Consider the following 16,458-nt stretch of genomic DNA (forward strand, 5'->3'; position numbering starts at 1 on the left):
TTCCTTGAATTTGGGTCAGTAAAAGTACTGACAAACTGCTTACAGGGTCAGGATACCTCTGAGGCTACTAACTCACAAGGAAAAGGACATGGTGTTTGGTTGTCCTTGATCCACACATAGCAATTATTCCTCCATTTCCCTCCTCCTTGGGCTCCTGCTTCTTCCAACAAGAAATTACAAGGAAAATTCATACTCCAGAAGAATGCCTAGTTTCACTTTGGGATTTAGAGGCAAGATAAAACTTTTCTACAGTACTCACACATATCTACCTAGTTTTTTCTGAACACAGAATTCTTTCACATAACTGCCCTTAAAGTTGGAGCTCTAAAGCCAAAGTCCTTCCATTCCAGAAAATAAGCTCTACAAGATTTAAACACCCACAAACAAATCCTTTAACAAGCAACACATACTCCTTCTTACAGACAAATGAGCCAGTTCTGTACAGGACAGGAGCCACCCTTAAACAAAACATTTACCATTCCCCTGCTTCGGTCTTCCATAATGCTTCTTTAGCTGACTACTGCTCTGGAGTTAAAGGCTTATATTTGTATTTCTTCCCCAGGTGCACCTGTTTAAATGCTTGCAGGTGTGTTCACCAAGGCTGCTTGACAGTTAAAAGAAAAAAAGATTCTGTATTTTTTTTAAAAGCTGTTATTGGACTTAGGCCTAAATTTTGGTTTTCTGAAGGCAAATTTCAAATAAATCTTTTAATTCCTTTTCTTCTTACAACTTTGTGGATGATTCTAAATTCAAAACAATTCTACAGTGTTTACATCCCTACAATGTCTGCAATGGTTTTGTAAACAAGAGCATTCAGTGTTTGATATAATTCATATGCACTAGAAAATTACATTAATTAATCCTTCTTCACTGTACATGTTTTAGAAGTGTCACAATAATTGAACTCCTGGTCCTGCAGTCAGGAAAGCAGGTGGGCCCACTTGCCTCTGTGGCAGGTTAGTAGAGGGACCTCTCTGTGTCATACTGTGTCACACTGGCAGTGTGCTTCCACGCAGCCTACCCAAGGCAGAGCAAATTAAAAAGTTGGAGTTTTCTGCTGCAGGCATGCAAGTGTTCCCATTACTTAGGGAAGTCAGTTTTCCCTTTGTTACTAACTTACCATCTGTATTAGGCAGGACTATGTATTCTCATTTTCACTTTCTATTCTCCTGCAGCTGACTCGAAGACAGTTTGCTGGAGGAAGTTGAACAGCTAATGAGTACTTGAGTCAAGCATTAAGCTAACACTGAAGTCCTCACAAATCCTGCTCACTGTTAAACTCAGTAAGTTTTTGCTGATGGACTCAAAACTGCTTAAAACCTGACACTGCTGGGTGCTTGGATGCTCAGTTCTTAAATTCTAGTAGGATTCCCAAATTTGCTATTCCCTCACCTGCAGAGCCTCATCTCGTAGGTCTTCTGAAAGGCTACATTGGTAGCCTCAAAATAGCTAGAGATACAGCTTTCTGAGTATTGAGGAGGTTGTTGCTGTGCATTAGGAAAGCAGTATCTCCAATTGCCACCAGTCAGCGTGGGTTGTAAAGTCAACACTGTTTATGAAGTTGTTGCTGCTGTTTAGAATATTTTTACCCAAAGCTGATAGATGTTGACCTTGTGTACTCAAGTGCCCTTATCTGTTTTGAAACTATCAACAGGTCATATGGTACTAGCCATCTTAACAAGCGGATTTCCCATCTTGCAGGACTATGGGCTTACCTCTAAAGGAAAGAGGTATTTTACTGATGGTAAGTCAACTCAGACTTAGGCCCTGAAATCCAGAGTGTGATAAAAAGTAAATCCTACTATGGATGTAATTCTTAGGTTACAGTACTGAAAATTTGTTCTACAGGGCTAGCTATGAGACTAAGACCACATACCATATTTTTGTGAGTCATATTGCAAGCTAGCAGGACAATAAAAAATATAAAGTTCACATCCAGACACTGTCCCAGCAAAGGGACTGAGAAACAGTCTTTAGTCAACAGTGTCTATCTCTCAGTAATATCAGAGATCTGTCTTTAACAACATAAATTTTAAGTGCTGCATCTGATCAGTTCCCAGATTTCTGGGGGCGTTTTTAGGCATCAAAAGGCAGAGTCTTACTGATTTGGAGGAATAACATGAAAAGAAGAACCACATGCAACCATTGATACACTGTTAGTGAAGCCTTCACTACAAAGTCTGCATTTCCCTATAGCAGCAGCTACAAATCTCTTTGGACCAATGGATAAGTTTTAAAATAATGTATGTAAAAGTAATTTATGTGGCAAAATAAAATGAAAAAGCATTTTTAAAGCTGGCATCCTTCCTCTAACTTCAAAACAAAACCAGATCTGTTGCATTGGATGGCCTTCCCAGGTTCCTCACATTTGGGAGGCTCATTCTTCAGGCAATTCTCTCAGCAGCAGTCCTGGTGTAGGCAGTTCCCAGCACTTGCCATTTGTTCCTGTCCTCAAAGTGTCCTCTCGGCTGTCCCAGTATAGCTGTTAGTGATGCCAGTCTGTGCAGTGAATGAAGGAACTGATACGAGTTTAAAATAACTCTGTTTGTATGGGTAGAAAAAACCCCTGTCTAAGTCAACTTGCTGCCCAGAGAAAGGCCTGTGGGATATTGGTTCATAGTCAATGAGTTTCTTCAATTTTGTGAATATTTCCTGGCATGCATGCCTTAACTCTGTGCAGGGCAAAGCCGGTGCACTTAAGCCAGACATTTCTTTCACTGTCATTGCCAGCTTACCTAGTCCCTACCTCACTCTGCACCCCCAGCTTATTTTAGCCTCTCAAATAAACTGATGGCGAGAGGGTGTTATTTTTCACCTGGATCAGTCCCTCGGTCTGGTTGGTGTGGCCACACAAAAGCATATGCCAGTCCAACAAGAGCGGGATGGCTAGCCCCAGGCAGGGAAGACAGGGGCCCAGAACTGCTGCAGCCAGCACTGCTGCTGTAAGAAGCCTGTGCAGATCCGCAGCCTCCTTCTCCGGGTAGGCAGGGGCACAACAGGAGAGCACAGGATGCGCACCAACATCTTCTCAGGGAAGGAATGCACTGGAGTGCTCATTACACAAGCCATAGGACTCAGTGGGGAATCTCAGGAAAATCTGGGCAGAGTTTTCTGTTGCCTGTTGTAGAATTACATTAGATATTTTAGCCAAAATGTGCGCAGTTGGTTTTCTGATTTGGGTCCTTTTGTCTCTGTTTTGATATAAAATCTTACTCTAAGGAATAAAGGAAGTTGCTAATAATAAAAATAAGATTATTAAACTGTGCCTGGACAGCATTTGACAGAATATTTTCAAAATTTTCCACTATGTTGCAACACTCTGTTCTATCATTGCCTATGCTTGAGGACACCTCTATTCTAAGTCTTAAGAGAGGACATTATGCCTTTAATTTACAAGAAGAATTAAAAGGCAATCTAATGAAGAGCTCCTCTGTTTTTTGGCTAGTGTATTGCCACCGAAGCCTTGTTGGCTCCCCTTCCCTTGTCTCTCCACGCTCCCAGTCTGGTAGAGGCCGATAGAATGTACATAACTGATTGGGGAGACCTTGATGAAGAGCAGATTCATAGTAATTCTCTGAAAAGATGCCTGGAGCGTGTTTGAAAACTTCAGACCTTCACATCTTGTCCTGAAAAGCCACAAAAAACTGTTTACAGAACACAGACACTTTACAGAAAGGAGAGACAGAATCAGATAGTTTTATAAGCTATGACTCTAGAACAGGGATGTATATTGAAAGGATTTGCACATTTCAAACATATGCTAGTCCTTATCTGAGGCAGCACTCAAGGCTTCTCTTTGTTTTTTCTTTAATGAAGTCCTCTTTTTCTTTTCTGTAATGGTTTAGAAACAAGATTAAGTAGTCACAGGCTTCTGTGGGAAGCACAAGCATAGTTTTGTCCTTATTTCTTCTGTTACACTGGGATCACACAGGGAAGAATGCGTCTATGAATTTCACACAGAAGATGCTTCTTGAGCTGAGGTCAGGGCCTAGGAGCTGGTGACCTGAGTGCCGCCTAAGGTTGGCACTTGAATGGCAGCAGAGGGAAATGAGAGTATGGGCAAAGGGATGGGAGACAAGACAAGAACTAGTTAGTTTTAGCTCTCTGCTGTAGGTGAAGAGTTCCAAATGGCACTCTTTCCTATCTGTCTCTTGCTTGGATCTTGACATAAGTCCCTTTTCGAGGCAAGAGTAAGCAGACTAGCAAAGATACACTCAAGCAGCTTGCAGTGAGCCTACAGTGTTACCTGCCTGACTCAAGAAAGGACTGGCCTGGTGTCTTACCAGGTGGCTGCTTCACTTGCCTGGATGCAGAGGGACACTTAGCACTGCAGCAGGAGAGGCTTGCCTCACTCACCCCTCTTTTCTCCCTGAGCCCCCGTGTGCACAGCCCACAGGCCGCTGAAGTCACTGCCCTGTGGTCTGAAGAGAGCTGTGCTTAGCCCAGCCTAGCCAGGATTGGAGCCTCTAGCTGATACCCAGATCAGAGCCTGATAATTTCATCATCCAGACCCTCATTCCCAGCCTCTGGCCTGTGTCCCAGCTAAATGTCCCAGCTAAATATCCCAGCTATGCCAGTGAGTCCCTCACTCTGCCATGCACCTCTCTTGGCTGTGGAGGATTTTCCCTGGCCACGCTGCACGTAAGGAATGGGGCAGATATGTTTTGAGGTTTCAAGGACGGGCCTTGCCAGCACTCTCCCCTCTTGTGTGAAGGTGCTTGACTCCTGCTGCCAGGTTTGAACACCTGGTAAGCTTTGAGCTTTGCAGATGGTGGTTGTGCAACATGGTGCAGCTGCCAGGAGTGTTTGGGTTAAGCAGCAGTGGTCTCAGCTATCTGAGGAATGCCCGGGGCTGCTAGTACTCCTTATTAAGTGAGAGAGAGATTTTGAAGTATTAAATACTGAGAGGCAGCACTAACTGAATGCTTCAGCTTGTGCACTGTCAGAACCATGTTGGGCTTTTTCTGTGGCTCAGAGTTGCAGGGGATGGAAGGGAGAGTGACTAAAATAGCAAGGGTTGTTGTCTTGAGTGGAAGAACGAATGGAAAGAAGATGGCAGTTCTATGAACACTGAAAAGTTCTGAGTTGGGCTCTATTTTTTGTATCGCTAGATTCCTTGCTAGCTTGGATTTTAAAAATCTTAACTACTTTTATCTCTCTGCATTCAGATGTCTCCATTGTCCCCACTGGGCTCCAAATTACCTTGCCTCCCTCTCTCACTCCCCAAGTTTACACACTGCTTTGTCTTCCCAAATGCTGTTTTCCATGTTCCAATTAGAGTAAGGGCTTGCCTGCACAGGAAAGTTGCGCTACTATTAATTTGCAGTTTGCTTTAAAGAAATTATGCTAAACCTGGGCAAAAGGCCATGTGGATACCCTGGTGTTCCTTTGCAGGAATATAAATGGCTTATTTCAGGTTAGATCAGGTCAATTAGGAACAGGAAGAACTTGCAAAGCAATACATTTTCCTACACCAGAACAAAGAGAGTCCAGCAGCTTCTCCTGCAGATTGTGTCCTCCAAATGGGAAGAAAGGTTGGGGGCATGGTCTTGACCTCAACAGGAGCCACAATCTGCTGGAAGGAGGTAACATACCACACTCAGCTAGTCCCACCAAAGCAGCAGCCTCTGCTGCCGTTAAATTCTGGCACGTGCTGTGAAGGAGACTGTTTCACGCTGCAGCAACTGCCTTTTGCCTACTCAAGGCAGCCTGGTCCGCAGCACTTAACAGAGCAGGAGCAGGGACTGCTGCCTCTGTGAAAAGTATTGGCATCCACTGCGTTACTACAGGTATTAAAAATATAGTCCTTTGTCAAAAAAATTACAGTATGATCTTGCTCAATAGGAAAAAGTCATGTGTGTCCGTCTACTACCCCTCTTTGAACACTGCATAAATGCTTGGAGTTAACTGTATTGGTTTACAAGCAGATTGTAATTTTATGAGTGTGAGTTTCTCTTGTAGGCAAGCTCAGAGTAGCAGAAGGTGAAGACAAAAGAAGAGAGACTTATAGCAGCAAGAAGAAATGAAAGAAGCACATCAGTAAATCTTGGATGCTGTGCAGTCTCATTGTGAACTGGTTTGAACTGGTAAGCTAGTAATTGCCTAAATCCAAATAGGCACCTAGTCAAGATGGCTCCTATATTAAGCAGCATTAGTATTATACTTTGAAGAAGACACTAATGCTTCTCACTTTGGTTTCTGTAAACCTCTTCTCTTCCAATTACCATTTCTAAATACCAAATGTAACTTTCATGTCATATTAGAGTCTTCTTTGAAAAACCTCTAGAGGGTCACTGACCAAATACTAGGGTGATGACAGCTCAAAAATGCCTATGGGATTGTTGGAGTCCTGAGGGCACCACCAGACCTGACTGCCCCTTGGCGGCCCCCCAGGGCTCCCCCCACCTGCCTACGGCCCAGGACCCCATGTCACCCCCCTGAGGCCATCAGCCCCTGCCCCAGTGATGCTGCACCAGGGCTGGTCTCCATCTCCACACAGCCCTGCCCTGCCCGGCCATGGGCCCCTCTGAGCTGGGCCCACCCATGGGCCCACGACCAGGACCAGCCTTGGCTGTCCCTGAGCAGTGGAAGAGCCCGGTGCTTGGGGCTGAGGCTACCCTGGTGCCCCCGGCTGCTCCTGGCTGAGGGTGGGATGGCCCCCGGCTGCCAGGCCCTGCTCTGATGCCCTGGGGAACCCCTGCAGTCCCGGCCCCCAGCCCCAGGGCAGCTGCTGCCCTTGCTGTTCCTTGCTAGGAACTAAAAGACCGACATTATGAAGCCTGAGGGACAAATGAACCAAATCTCATATTGGTCTTGGAAGAGAAAGGGGAAAGAAGGTCCACCTTCCTAGTTCCCTCACTGTTGCTGTTGAGTATTGATTAGGTCTGTCCCTTGGCCAGTGAAGGATCTCCAGCAACTGCAAAGGAATGGAAGCAGTGTGGAGACTTGTAATACAAAGGTTCATATAGGTGTGAACAGAGCAGGAGTGGGAAGGCCTGGGTGTAGAGGCATCAGCAGGAGCACTCAGCAGGGGAAGGGCTCTCTGCATGGCCTGCATTAATGACATCCAGATTAGCAGGTCATCAAGACCACAGGCCATCTACTTGCTGTTTCACAAGACAGGATGGAGCTACTGCCAGTTCCAAAAAGATGCAAAATATATCTAAACCCTGCACATGGTCACCAACCCAAGAATAACCCAGGAGACATGAGGAGGACTTGATAGCTATCTTCCCTGGTTCTCCATGACATCACAACAGATCCTGGACCTGTTATCTGGGCACAGTCCTCATGTTGCCTGGATTTTGGATGGATGGCTTCAACATGCTGACCTGGTGCCTGGTGGCTGCACTTGTGAGTGTGAGACTGTGAATATGGCTGAGTGAAACCCGTTTTGTTTCAGTTTTTATTTTAAATAAAATCACTTTCTCCCCCTCCCCCTGCCCCCTGGATGTTTTCTACATTGTCAATACAGTGTTGGAACAGTATTTCCTACAGAGGAACAAGGAGTAGTGAATAGGAGGACCCAGCTGCATAATCTTTCAGTCATATCTCTTGTGATGGCAGCAGAGAAAGAACCATAAAAAAATTTGTCTGGATAAAAGAGTCTTTTTTCTGAATGGATTCTTCAAAGACCACCCTGTCCTTTTTGCTGGCTTTGGTCAGCAGTGCAGGTCACGCTGCTGGAGCTCTGGTCCACTCCATTGTAAAAGGGTTAGCTCAGGCTTCAGTTTGCACATTGCAACCTTTCCACTTATCAAATCATATAAGGTAAAGGGGTTTTGAGACATCTTGTCCATCACACTGTCTTAAGACTAAATATATCTATCCACTGTGGATGGATGCTCATCAAACTGCATCTCCAGAACACCAACTGTATCCCCAAAGTGGGGGAGGGCTCCCAACCCTGGTAGCAACTGGCCTCTCTCTCCTAAGAGGCAGGGCACCAGGCTGCCCTCATGTCACCACAGCCACCACTCCTCAGCTGTGAGGCAGGAACCCCTGCTTCATGCCGAGACTGGAAAGCTGCTTAGGGAGCCAAGGGCTCCCAGCTCCTTTCAGACACCTCCCTTTCAGAGGCAGCCGGTCTGCCTGCAGGGAAACAGGAGCTGCTGCTGCCTCCCCGTGAGACAGCAGCTCTTGTTGACTTCCCCCTTGTCTAAAAAACGGCACAATGTTGCTGTTCACTCCAAGAAGTGGCTGCACAGCTTGTTGTTGCATGCCACCTCGCTTTGGAATAACTTAAGTCTCCTTATACTATAATCTCATTGCTTTTTAGCCCGTTCATAGTAAACAGGAAGAGTAGTTTATTTCCTTCCTCTTTGCAGTTACTTTTTATGTATTTGTGTACTGCTATTTTGCCTCTCCTCAGACATCACTTCTTGAGACTAAATTGTTTTTCATTGTGCCTTACAGTTCATAACTTCTGAGCTTCCAGTAGAGCAGCAGTTTAACATTTAAATTAGTATAGTGTTTATGAAATGATCTGGACTAACAAGCGTGGAAATGGAGACTTCTGTCTTCACAGATTAGATGCCACAGTGGTAGGAGCAGTGAGAACTTCATACCTAACTAGTGATCTGGAACATCTCTAGAGGCAAGAAGATAATGTAGTGATGAAATTTATCTAAGTGGTTCAGATTTCCTCTTTAATCAGTAGCCTCTAGGCTGTTTCAGCCTGCTAGGATTCATATGTGCCAGATGTGGTAGTGTTTTGGTGATACAGACAAAACATTGCAATAGCAACGAACAGTGTTAACCAACTCATTTCACATAAATTGCCAGACTTGTGGAGGCAGAGCATTCAGGCAGGGTTCATCTAATCAGCTGTAGATAGCTACATGGAAGGCTCTCCAGCCAAGCTAGTCACCTCAGGTCCCTATTACAGCCGCAGCAGAGAAAAAGACACTCTGAGGTCATGAATCATCTCATCCTAAGGCAGATATTTAAAATAGATCAGATAAGACAAACCTTTAAAGTGCTTATGGGGCTACAGGCTCAGAGGTAGAGATAGACACTGTAGACATCTAAAATTAGGTGAGCTGAATCTCACCTGTGGAGTCCATCAAACTGGTGACGCACAGGTCAAAAGCCTCACTTCCTGTGGTGAATTCTCAGAGCACACCTTCTGCCTTTTTGAATTTACATCTGCCTCCAAACATCCCGATGTAATGGCTGCTGAGACATGTATGAGGGTCTTCCACCAAATGGCTACATCTTCTTACTGATATTCAAAATTTAAAAAAAAATCTTTTTTTTTTTTTCGTTTAGTATTTAAATAATAATTTCTAAGAACAGGAATAGTTGCTTTTTCACTTCTGCTTATGCCAGCATGTGGAGTTGGAAAAACAAAATCTTGGAAGCACTGATGTTCATCATGGCTAAAATAATGATATTCTGCAGAGGAGGGGGTTTAGGTTGAGTCATCTGATACAGTTGAACTGTACAGATTTATCTTGCAGAATCTTTGGAAAATATGTACTTAAAAACAATCTTTTTTACTACCATAGAATTTTCTCCCCCCGCCTCATTTTTATTCGTTAGTTAATAGTTTGTAATTAAGGAAAAGGGTTCTCTTGATACCATAGCACATCTCCTGACCCACTTCAGTGCAAATGCATACATAACCACTTGTTTGTTTGCACTCCTACAGGTGTTGGTGCTGTGCAGATATGGGCTGTGGTTAAAGTTTCATAATGGAAAATCTGACAGGCAGTTAACTAATCCATGAGTCATATGTCGTAATAGCCTAAAGGTCTCTGATGTTCGACCTTCATTTGATACCCTCGCCATCAGGGAGTTATACATAACCCCTCTGAAGAACATTCTTTATATAGATGACTGCACGCTGCCCTTTTATACCTGCAAGAATGGGCATTGCACTTACTGAACCAGGGAAGTCTCTGTCTCCCTTTACACCCCTCTCACTCTGTGAGTCTCTTTGCAGGGCTGCAGAGGTGCACTGCAGGAAACTCACCTGATGAATGAGAACAGTGGAAAGCTCTCTGCTTAGCTTAAGTCCTCTGTAGGGCCTAGCTGAAAGCTAAGGAGAGGGATGGGGAGCTGGTTTTGGACTCCATTCACCCTAACCCTTCTGAAGGGATTTCTGATTGTTACATCTCCAGTAATAAAAGTAGCAGTGGAACTACCAGTACTAACAGAGTTCTGCTGATTTCATCTGTGCATGGCTCACTTCTGCTTAAGACAGGCCAGACAGATACAGAACAAGACATCCTTTTGTCAGACCATCACAAGCAGGAATCTCACTGTTGCTGACATCAGAGGAGTTGAGCCAGCATTAGCAGGGCCAGGGTGTTTATAGGAAGACTTAATGTAGAGAGGGCTCGTCTAGAGAATCTTCCCCTTTATTTTCTAGTCAAAGGGTGAAAAAGCAACACTGCTTATTAGGATACCACAACCTTGTTGTCTTTTGGGACTTCTCAAGTCCTCCCTCAAAGGCAGCAAAGGATGTTGGCATTGCTGCTGTTCCCAAAGCAATAAGGCAGACAAGTAACCAGTAATTGCATGTGAAGTTTACATACTATGACTCATTGTCATAAAGAAACCTAAACAAAATCCCAGTGTGTCATTAAAGCTGGAATATGTTTTCCATAGTAAATTCTTTTAGGTTTGATTTGGCTTCTTTTTTACAGCTGTAGAATAGTAGAATATCTTAGGGATATTAACTCTTTGCCATTGCAGGATAGAAAGTTCTCGTCTTCATGAACAGACCCAGCATAAAACACAACAGAAGGTTATCTTATTTTTTTGAAACACTCTGGCACAACAACCTTTACAGCAGTGCCAAATGCTAGATGACAGTGAGACTAGCTGAGAAGACAAATGGAAAGAAGAAACCAGAGGAGAACAGTTGTGTCCAAAGCTTTAACTTAGGCTGCCTTTTTAAGAAACTCTGCTATTTTCAGATAACTATTTTATAATTGTGTCTTAAGACATCAGCAGACGCCACAAGTGATGTACACGTAGCATGGAGTTGCGTGCGTATATGCAAAACTGCATAGTGAGGGTCTGGCACAGTGGGAGGGGGAACATGCCCAGCCTGACTGTAGGCACCAGTGAGGAGGTTAGTCATCCTGCTGAGTCAACTGGAGACGCAAGCACCTCCAAAGGGTGCTTCTGCCTACTTGTTGTCTAAAGTTACGTGGTATGAGCCTATAATGATAGGCTCATATGCATGCTCATTTATGTATGAAATTCATCTTGCATGGATGGTCTAGATTACCAGATTCAAACCTCTTCATCTGGAGTAAACTTGGTGTTGCACTGGGCAGGGGCTTGCAGTGGCTGTTTTTTAGGGCTCTCCTTACAGCCCTTCTCAAGCAAATGCAGAAGGTGAGAAAAGGACAAATGAAGGTCCCAGTAGAATTCATGTTCGTGCACATCTAGCATCAGAATCAGGGCAGCAGTGATTGAATTCTGACAAGGAAGTTGCTAAAAAGGGGCTGGGAGAAGGGAAAGGACTACATAGCAGATGTACCTGCCCCTCTGTCAGCAGCTCTCTCTCTTCACCCACCTCTGCCTTCCACTCACATGGAACTGGTGATGTTTTAATGGTGTGAATTCCCACTTATCAGGACATGGTAATAGTTAATGCTCCTTATTTACACAAGTCTACCTGTACAAGTTTCTGTCTAGTCAGTCACAAATTTCCAGGCATCTAGACTCTGTTCCAAGAAACAGGAAGAGTTAGGGTTTTTCCATCTTCACAAATAACTTTCCAAGAAGTCATCACCAGATAAATGCACAGTTATCCTTGTTGCACTCCAGGCAAAATGACAATATAGCTAGAATAAGAAAGGCAGAGTTTGTTTTCTGATGTGGTACTAGTTATATGAATAGTACTGAGATAAACCTGGCAGAAGCAGTGTAGTTTAAACTCTAACAGCTTTAGCTTTAGAGGACTTTCTATCCTATTCAGCTGCTACCTTGTTCCACCATTTCAGGCCACAACCTTGTACTTGTCATCCCTATTGCAAGATTTTTGTTGCTATCATTTCGAATCCCTTCAAGAAGAAGGGCCCAGCTACTCAAATCCCACTGGCAGGATAGGGCTGCTGAAACAGATGTAACATAATAAAATGCACTACAGAATTGTGCAACTCTTGTCTGATGATCTGAGGAACTCCCAGTTTGGCCCGCAGTACCCACTGAAGTCAGTGTAACTATCTCCAGCAACTCATCCTGGCATTGGATCACGATATTCATAACAAACTTTTGTTTTGAAGTGCCAAGACAGAGGAACTGTATGACTGTTCCAGAACATGCTGCACTCTTGCTTTAGCTGAATATTTGTATTATTTAAAATATTTTTCCTTTTTAAAAGTCATCTTAATATCAGAAGAGAATTTTCATTTGGTCCGTCTTTCCTCTTTTTATTGCAGTATTGGTTGTAATTAAATGTTAAAGTACAGGGATATCATTACCTGACATTCTTCTCTCTTTTCCAAACAATCCCTGGAACTGAAAATTAATAAAAGAAGATATAACTTTTAGTTTCTTCATTTAGTTCCCCTGACTTATTTTCAGCTTTGACAGTGCTTTTCAGGCTCTCAGTTTCACTGCTTCCTCTCTGTTTTCTGGTCTCCTGAGCTTGTGCGGAGCCTTTGATGCTGCAACAGGGCAAGTTAAAGCACTTTAAAAAAAAAAAGTAAAGTACTGTGACAAAAGGACAGGAATCACCCCAGGGATTCATGTGATGAAACATCTTTAAAATTCTGAAAAACTGACTAGTCGGGAGTTGACAGTATCATTTTAAGAACAGTTTATGTTAAGAAATCCTGGTTAGTCTTATGAGTAAGTTTTGGCTGAGCACAAGTGCTAATGACTTTTTTGAAGCGAAAAACATTTCTAAAGACAAAAATAGCTAGTACTGAAATCTCTCACAGTCATTATTTACAATTTCTGTGTGATCCCTTGTCCAGAATTATAATGATTGCTTGCCATGCCAGCAGAACTTATAACTTTGTGGGTTTGTCTTTAATGCTGTAATTAAAACCAGGATGATTTTCATGGGCCCAGAATAATTTGTAAATCTTTTGAGAGTTCTGTCTTTTAAGTGGCTTTACATAAGATATAGGCTTCACTGACCTAAGCATGCAGACATATTTTTTTATACTCACTGATGTTTTCATCAAGGAATCATATACCTTTGGGGTTATTTCAACCTGATATGTTTAGGTAAAAGGTAAAAGTACCATTTTCCCAGCCTTTCTCAAGATTTTATAATGTGTTTAAGTTATTTTTAAGTAAAACACTCCTTCTTTTTCTTCTGCCAGTATGCCTCCAAATAGCTTGTCTCTGTTAGTCCTTCTATAAGAGTTAAAGACTTGTCATTTAACAGTCCTTTTATACTGTCTTTCCTCCACCATGACACTTCCCATTTTACTGTCCACCCTTTCACGACGCAGGCTGGGGACCCTGCAGTGACTCCCTAGTATTCCCAGAGCTGAGCAGTCTGAAGACCAAAATCTTCTTGTTCTTCTTAAATATGGGAACATTATGTAGTGTAACTCCCAAAATCTGATCTCCTACTAGTTCTCCATATTTGTTGGAGGAGTGGATGTTCCTTATACAACAAAAAGACCATTCTGGCATCACTCATACACTCCACAGGGCAGACAATATATTATAGCAATAGTCAGTGAGGGGTAGTTATACAGGGAAGGGTGGAGAGTTAAGTCCTCAAATGCAAATTTCTTCTTGTTGGAAAACGCAGCTATTTCTGAAGTCTGAAGTTTCATTAACATGGTTCCTCTATGGAAAAGTGTCTGCAGTGCAGAAACATTTAACTTGTCCTTAAAGTTTTTGTTCTGGGAATATTTCATGTAAGGTGTTTGATTCTTGAACCTGCTTCTGCCTGGCAGTATTACTAACCCGGGGCAGAGGATGTTTATATAGTAGTGAGCACCATGACAGCCCTTAGTAAATAATGAAAAAAATCACAGGCTTTGTTTCTGTTTAAATACTGTGTTTGCCCTCTGTGGATACAGATCTTCTGGATCTTGCTCAACAACCTCATTTGGGTGAAACTGGATATTGCGCCAGTTTTATTCCAGCTCCTTTTACATATGGCACCAGTACAGACAATGCACTGGCTAACAAAGAACTCGGAGTCACCCATCTAAAACCTTAAAAAAAAGCCACAGTCCCTGGAACCTGCACTAAAAATATCTGCCAGGATTCTTAATTTTTATACAAATACACAATTAAGGTAGAAAAGGAAAGAAGCAAATATGTCCAAATCAACAATTAAGGCATGCAGGAACAATTAGAGTCCAAATTCACTGCCCCATTCCAGACTTCTAGACGAGTGTTGAAAATACCAGGGCTGGAAAGTTACTCTGGCTGCTATGGAGGGGATGCCCAAGCATATGAGACCCAACACAGAATTAGCGATGTGAAGAAAACCCACGCTAGTTAACTGTTTTAAAGCACCGAGCAGAGAGAAGTTGGGAAGACAGGAGTTATTGCATTCTATGAACTTGGCCTTCCAGACCCGCACGCCGGTGCAGAAGCTGGGGGGGGTGTGTGCTGTGGAGAGGAGCTGTGTGTTTCCCTTCAGAACAGCCTGAAAGCTTCTCAGGAATCCCAGCACTTAAGATACATCTCAGAGAAATCATACTGCGGTTGACTGTGCCTAGCTCGCATATGTTTTCAATAGAAACATTGAAAATCGTTTCAAGATTGAGGCATATACACGTTAAACTTCCAAGTATAAACTGAAGAACAAATAGAGCTATGCTAAATTGGTTTCTGGTACAGCCTGACAAAATACTCAAGATGCTACCTAATCCCAAGTGATCCCATAAAAACCACTGGTATCTATGTAATCTCCTACCACCACATCTTAAATTTGTAGGTGAGGTTACTACATTCTCAGTCTGGTTTAATCTCTTTTCCATCAAGAATTGGCAAAGCTGAGAAATACTTTATGGCTAAATTCAGCATATTTTATGTGTTTGTGATATTTGTACTTTTCTATTTTTAATATAAAATATAAGTAAAGATAATCCCTATAAATGTATAAAGTGATAATGCATTTATTATGGAATAATAATATTTATATTAATCAAAAGATTTGTAACATTTGACCATAACTTCATTACCGCAGAGTGAGCTGCAGTAAGGGGCCTTGAGCTGGTCCAGAAGACAAGAAAGGACAAAATTCAGGTCCCAACATCCAGCAAATGAGGAGTTAAGGTATTACAAACTGAAGCCTCTGCAAAACCAGATGAAAATGCAGAGTTAGAAGCCTCTGCCAGTTCTGGAACAGAAACTAAAGTCTGCTTCTACCACCAGGAAGCTATAGCAGCCAGGGGAAAATGGGAAGGGATCAAGAAACAGTGGGGTGAGAGACAAAAGTTAAAAGAACATCAGGATGAAAGGGGTTTTTTTGCCATCATAGGCATCATCAAATGAATGCTGCATGCCCTGTGAGTCTTGATAGCCCATCATAAGGTATTAGGTCCAGCAGAGGGTTTCTTGGTCAGAGTTATGCAGGAGGCCAAGGTAGACAATCTGGATGGTTTAGGATGTGCAGTTGGAATTTCAGCACTGTCTGCTGCTTGCTTTACGGCAGTAGTTGTAGCAGTATTGAATGGTAAATGGGAAAGTGAGTAGCAGCGTGCTGGCAGTGCTGCAGTTGCAGTAGGAAGAGAGGTACACGTATATCTTGATGGTTCAGACATGCCCCATGTCAGCAGTGAATTCTGCAGTTTGTGTTAATAGTAGGAGCAACAGAAGTGTGCTTGCATGGTGGTGGCCAGCAGTCAGTCAGCCTACATGAATGGTTGTTGTGGGGGCACAGAAACGAGGTGCTGAAGGTACTGTCTGAAAAGAAATCTCTGTGGAAAGGTAAAAGGGAGATACCATTCTGCATGTCTGGGCTAGTGTGAATTCATCAGGCTCTGTGTTTGAATGGGAGCCAGGTATAGCGTACAAGTAACTCCTGTTTGCTGTGCCTGACCTAAATCCAAGTGTTGCTTTGTCAGGTTTTGCCCGACACGTGTTCTGTTTCCCTACTGTGTTGTAACACTGCTGGAGACTGGGTGTTAGCATTGGAAACCTGATGATTCAAACACAGAAGTATGAAGGCCGCATTGTGGCAACAGGGAGGAAGTGGGGACATGTAACCTTACCATGTATTTTATGGTGGTCAGGGGTTTCAGTTCGTGTTAAAAGAATTCTTATTTGGGAGTTTCAAAGGATTAAATATAGACCATCTTCACATGCTAGATGGCAGTGAGGCTCCGCAAGCAATCCGCTTCTCTGCTAACAATGCTTGTGGGGATGTAATGTCTTGTTTGTTTATTAAATAGTCATTTTTCAGGATCGACATATATCAGAACCCATCTGTGCAACTCCACTGCCTCCCATTCCTTGGCAAGAGCCCCCCCAGCAAGAATGCACAGCCAGCACAAATCCTCGAGCTGTCCCTGA

Source organism: Strix uralensis, chromosome 2 (genome assembly GCF_047716275.1).
Source record: "Strix uralensis isolate ZFMK-TIS-50842 chromosome 2, bStrUra1, whole genome shotgun sequence".
Classification (NCBI taxonomy): domain Eukaryota; kingdom Metazoa; phylum Chordata; class Aves; order Strigiformes; family Strigidae; genus Strix; species Strix uralensis.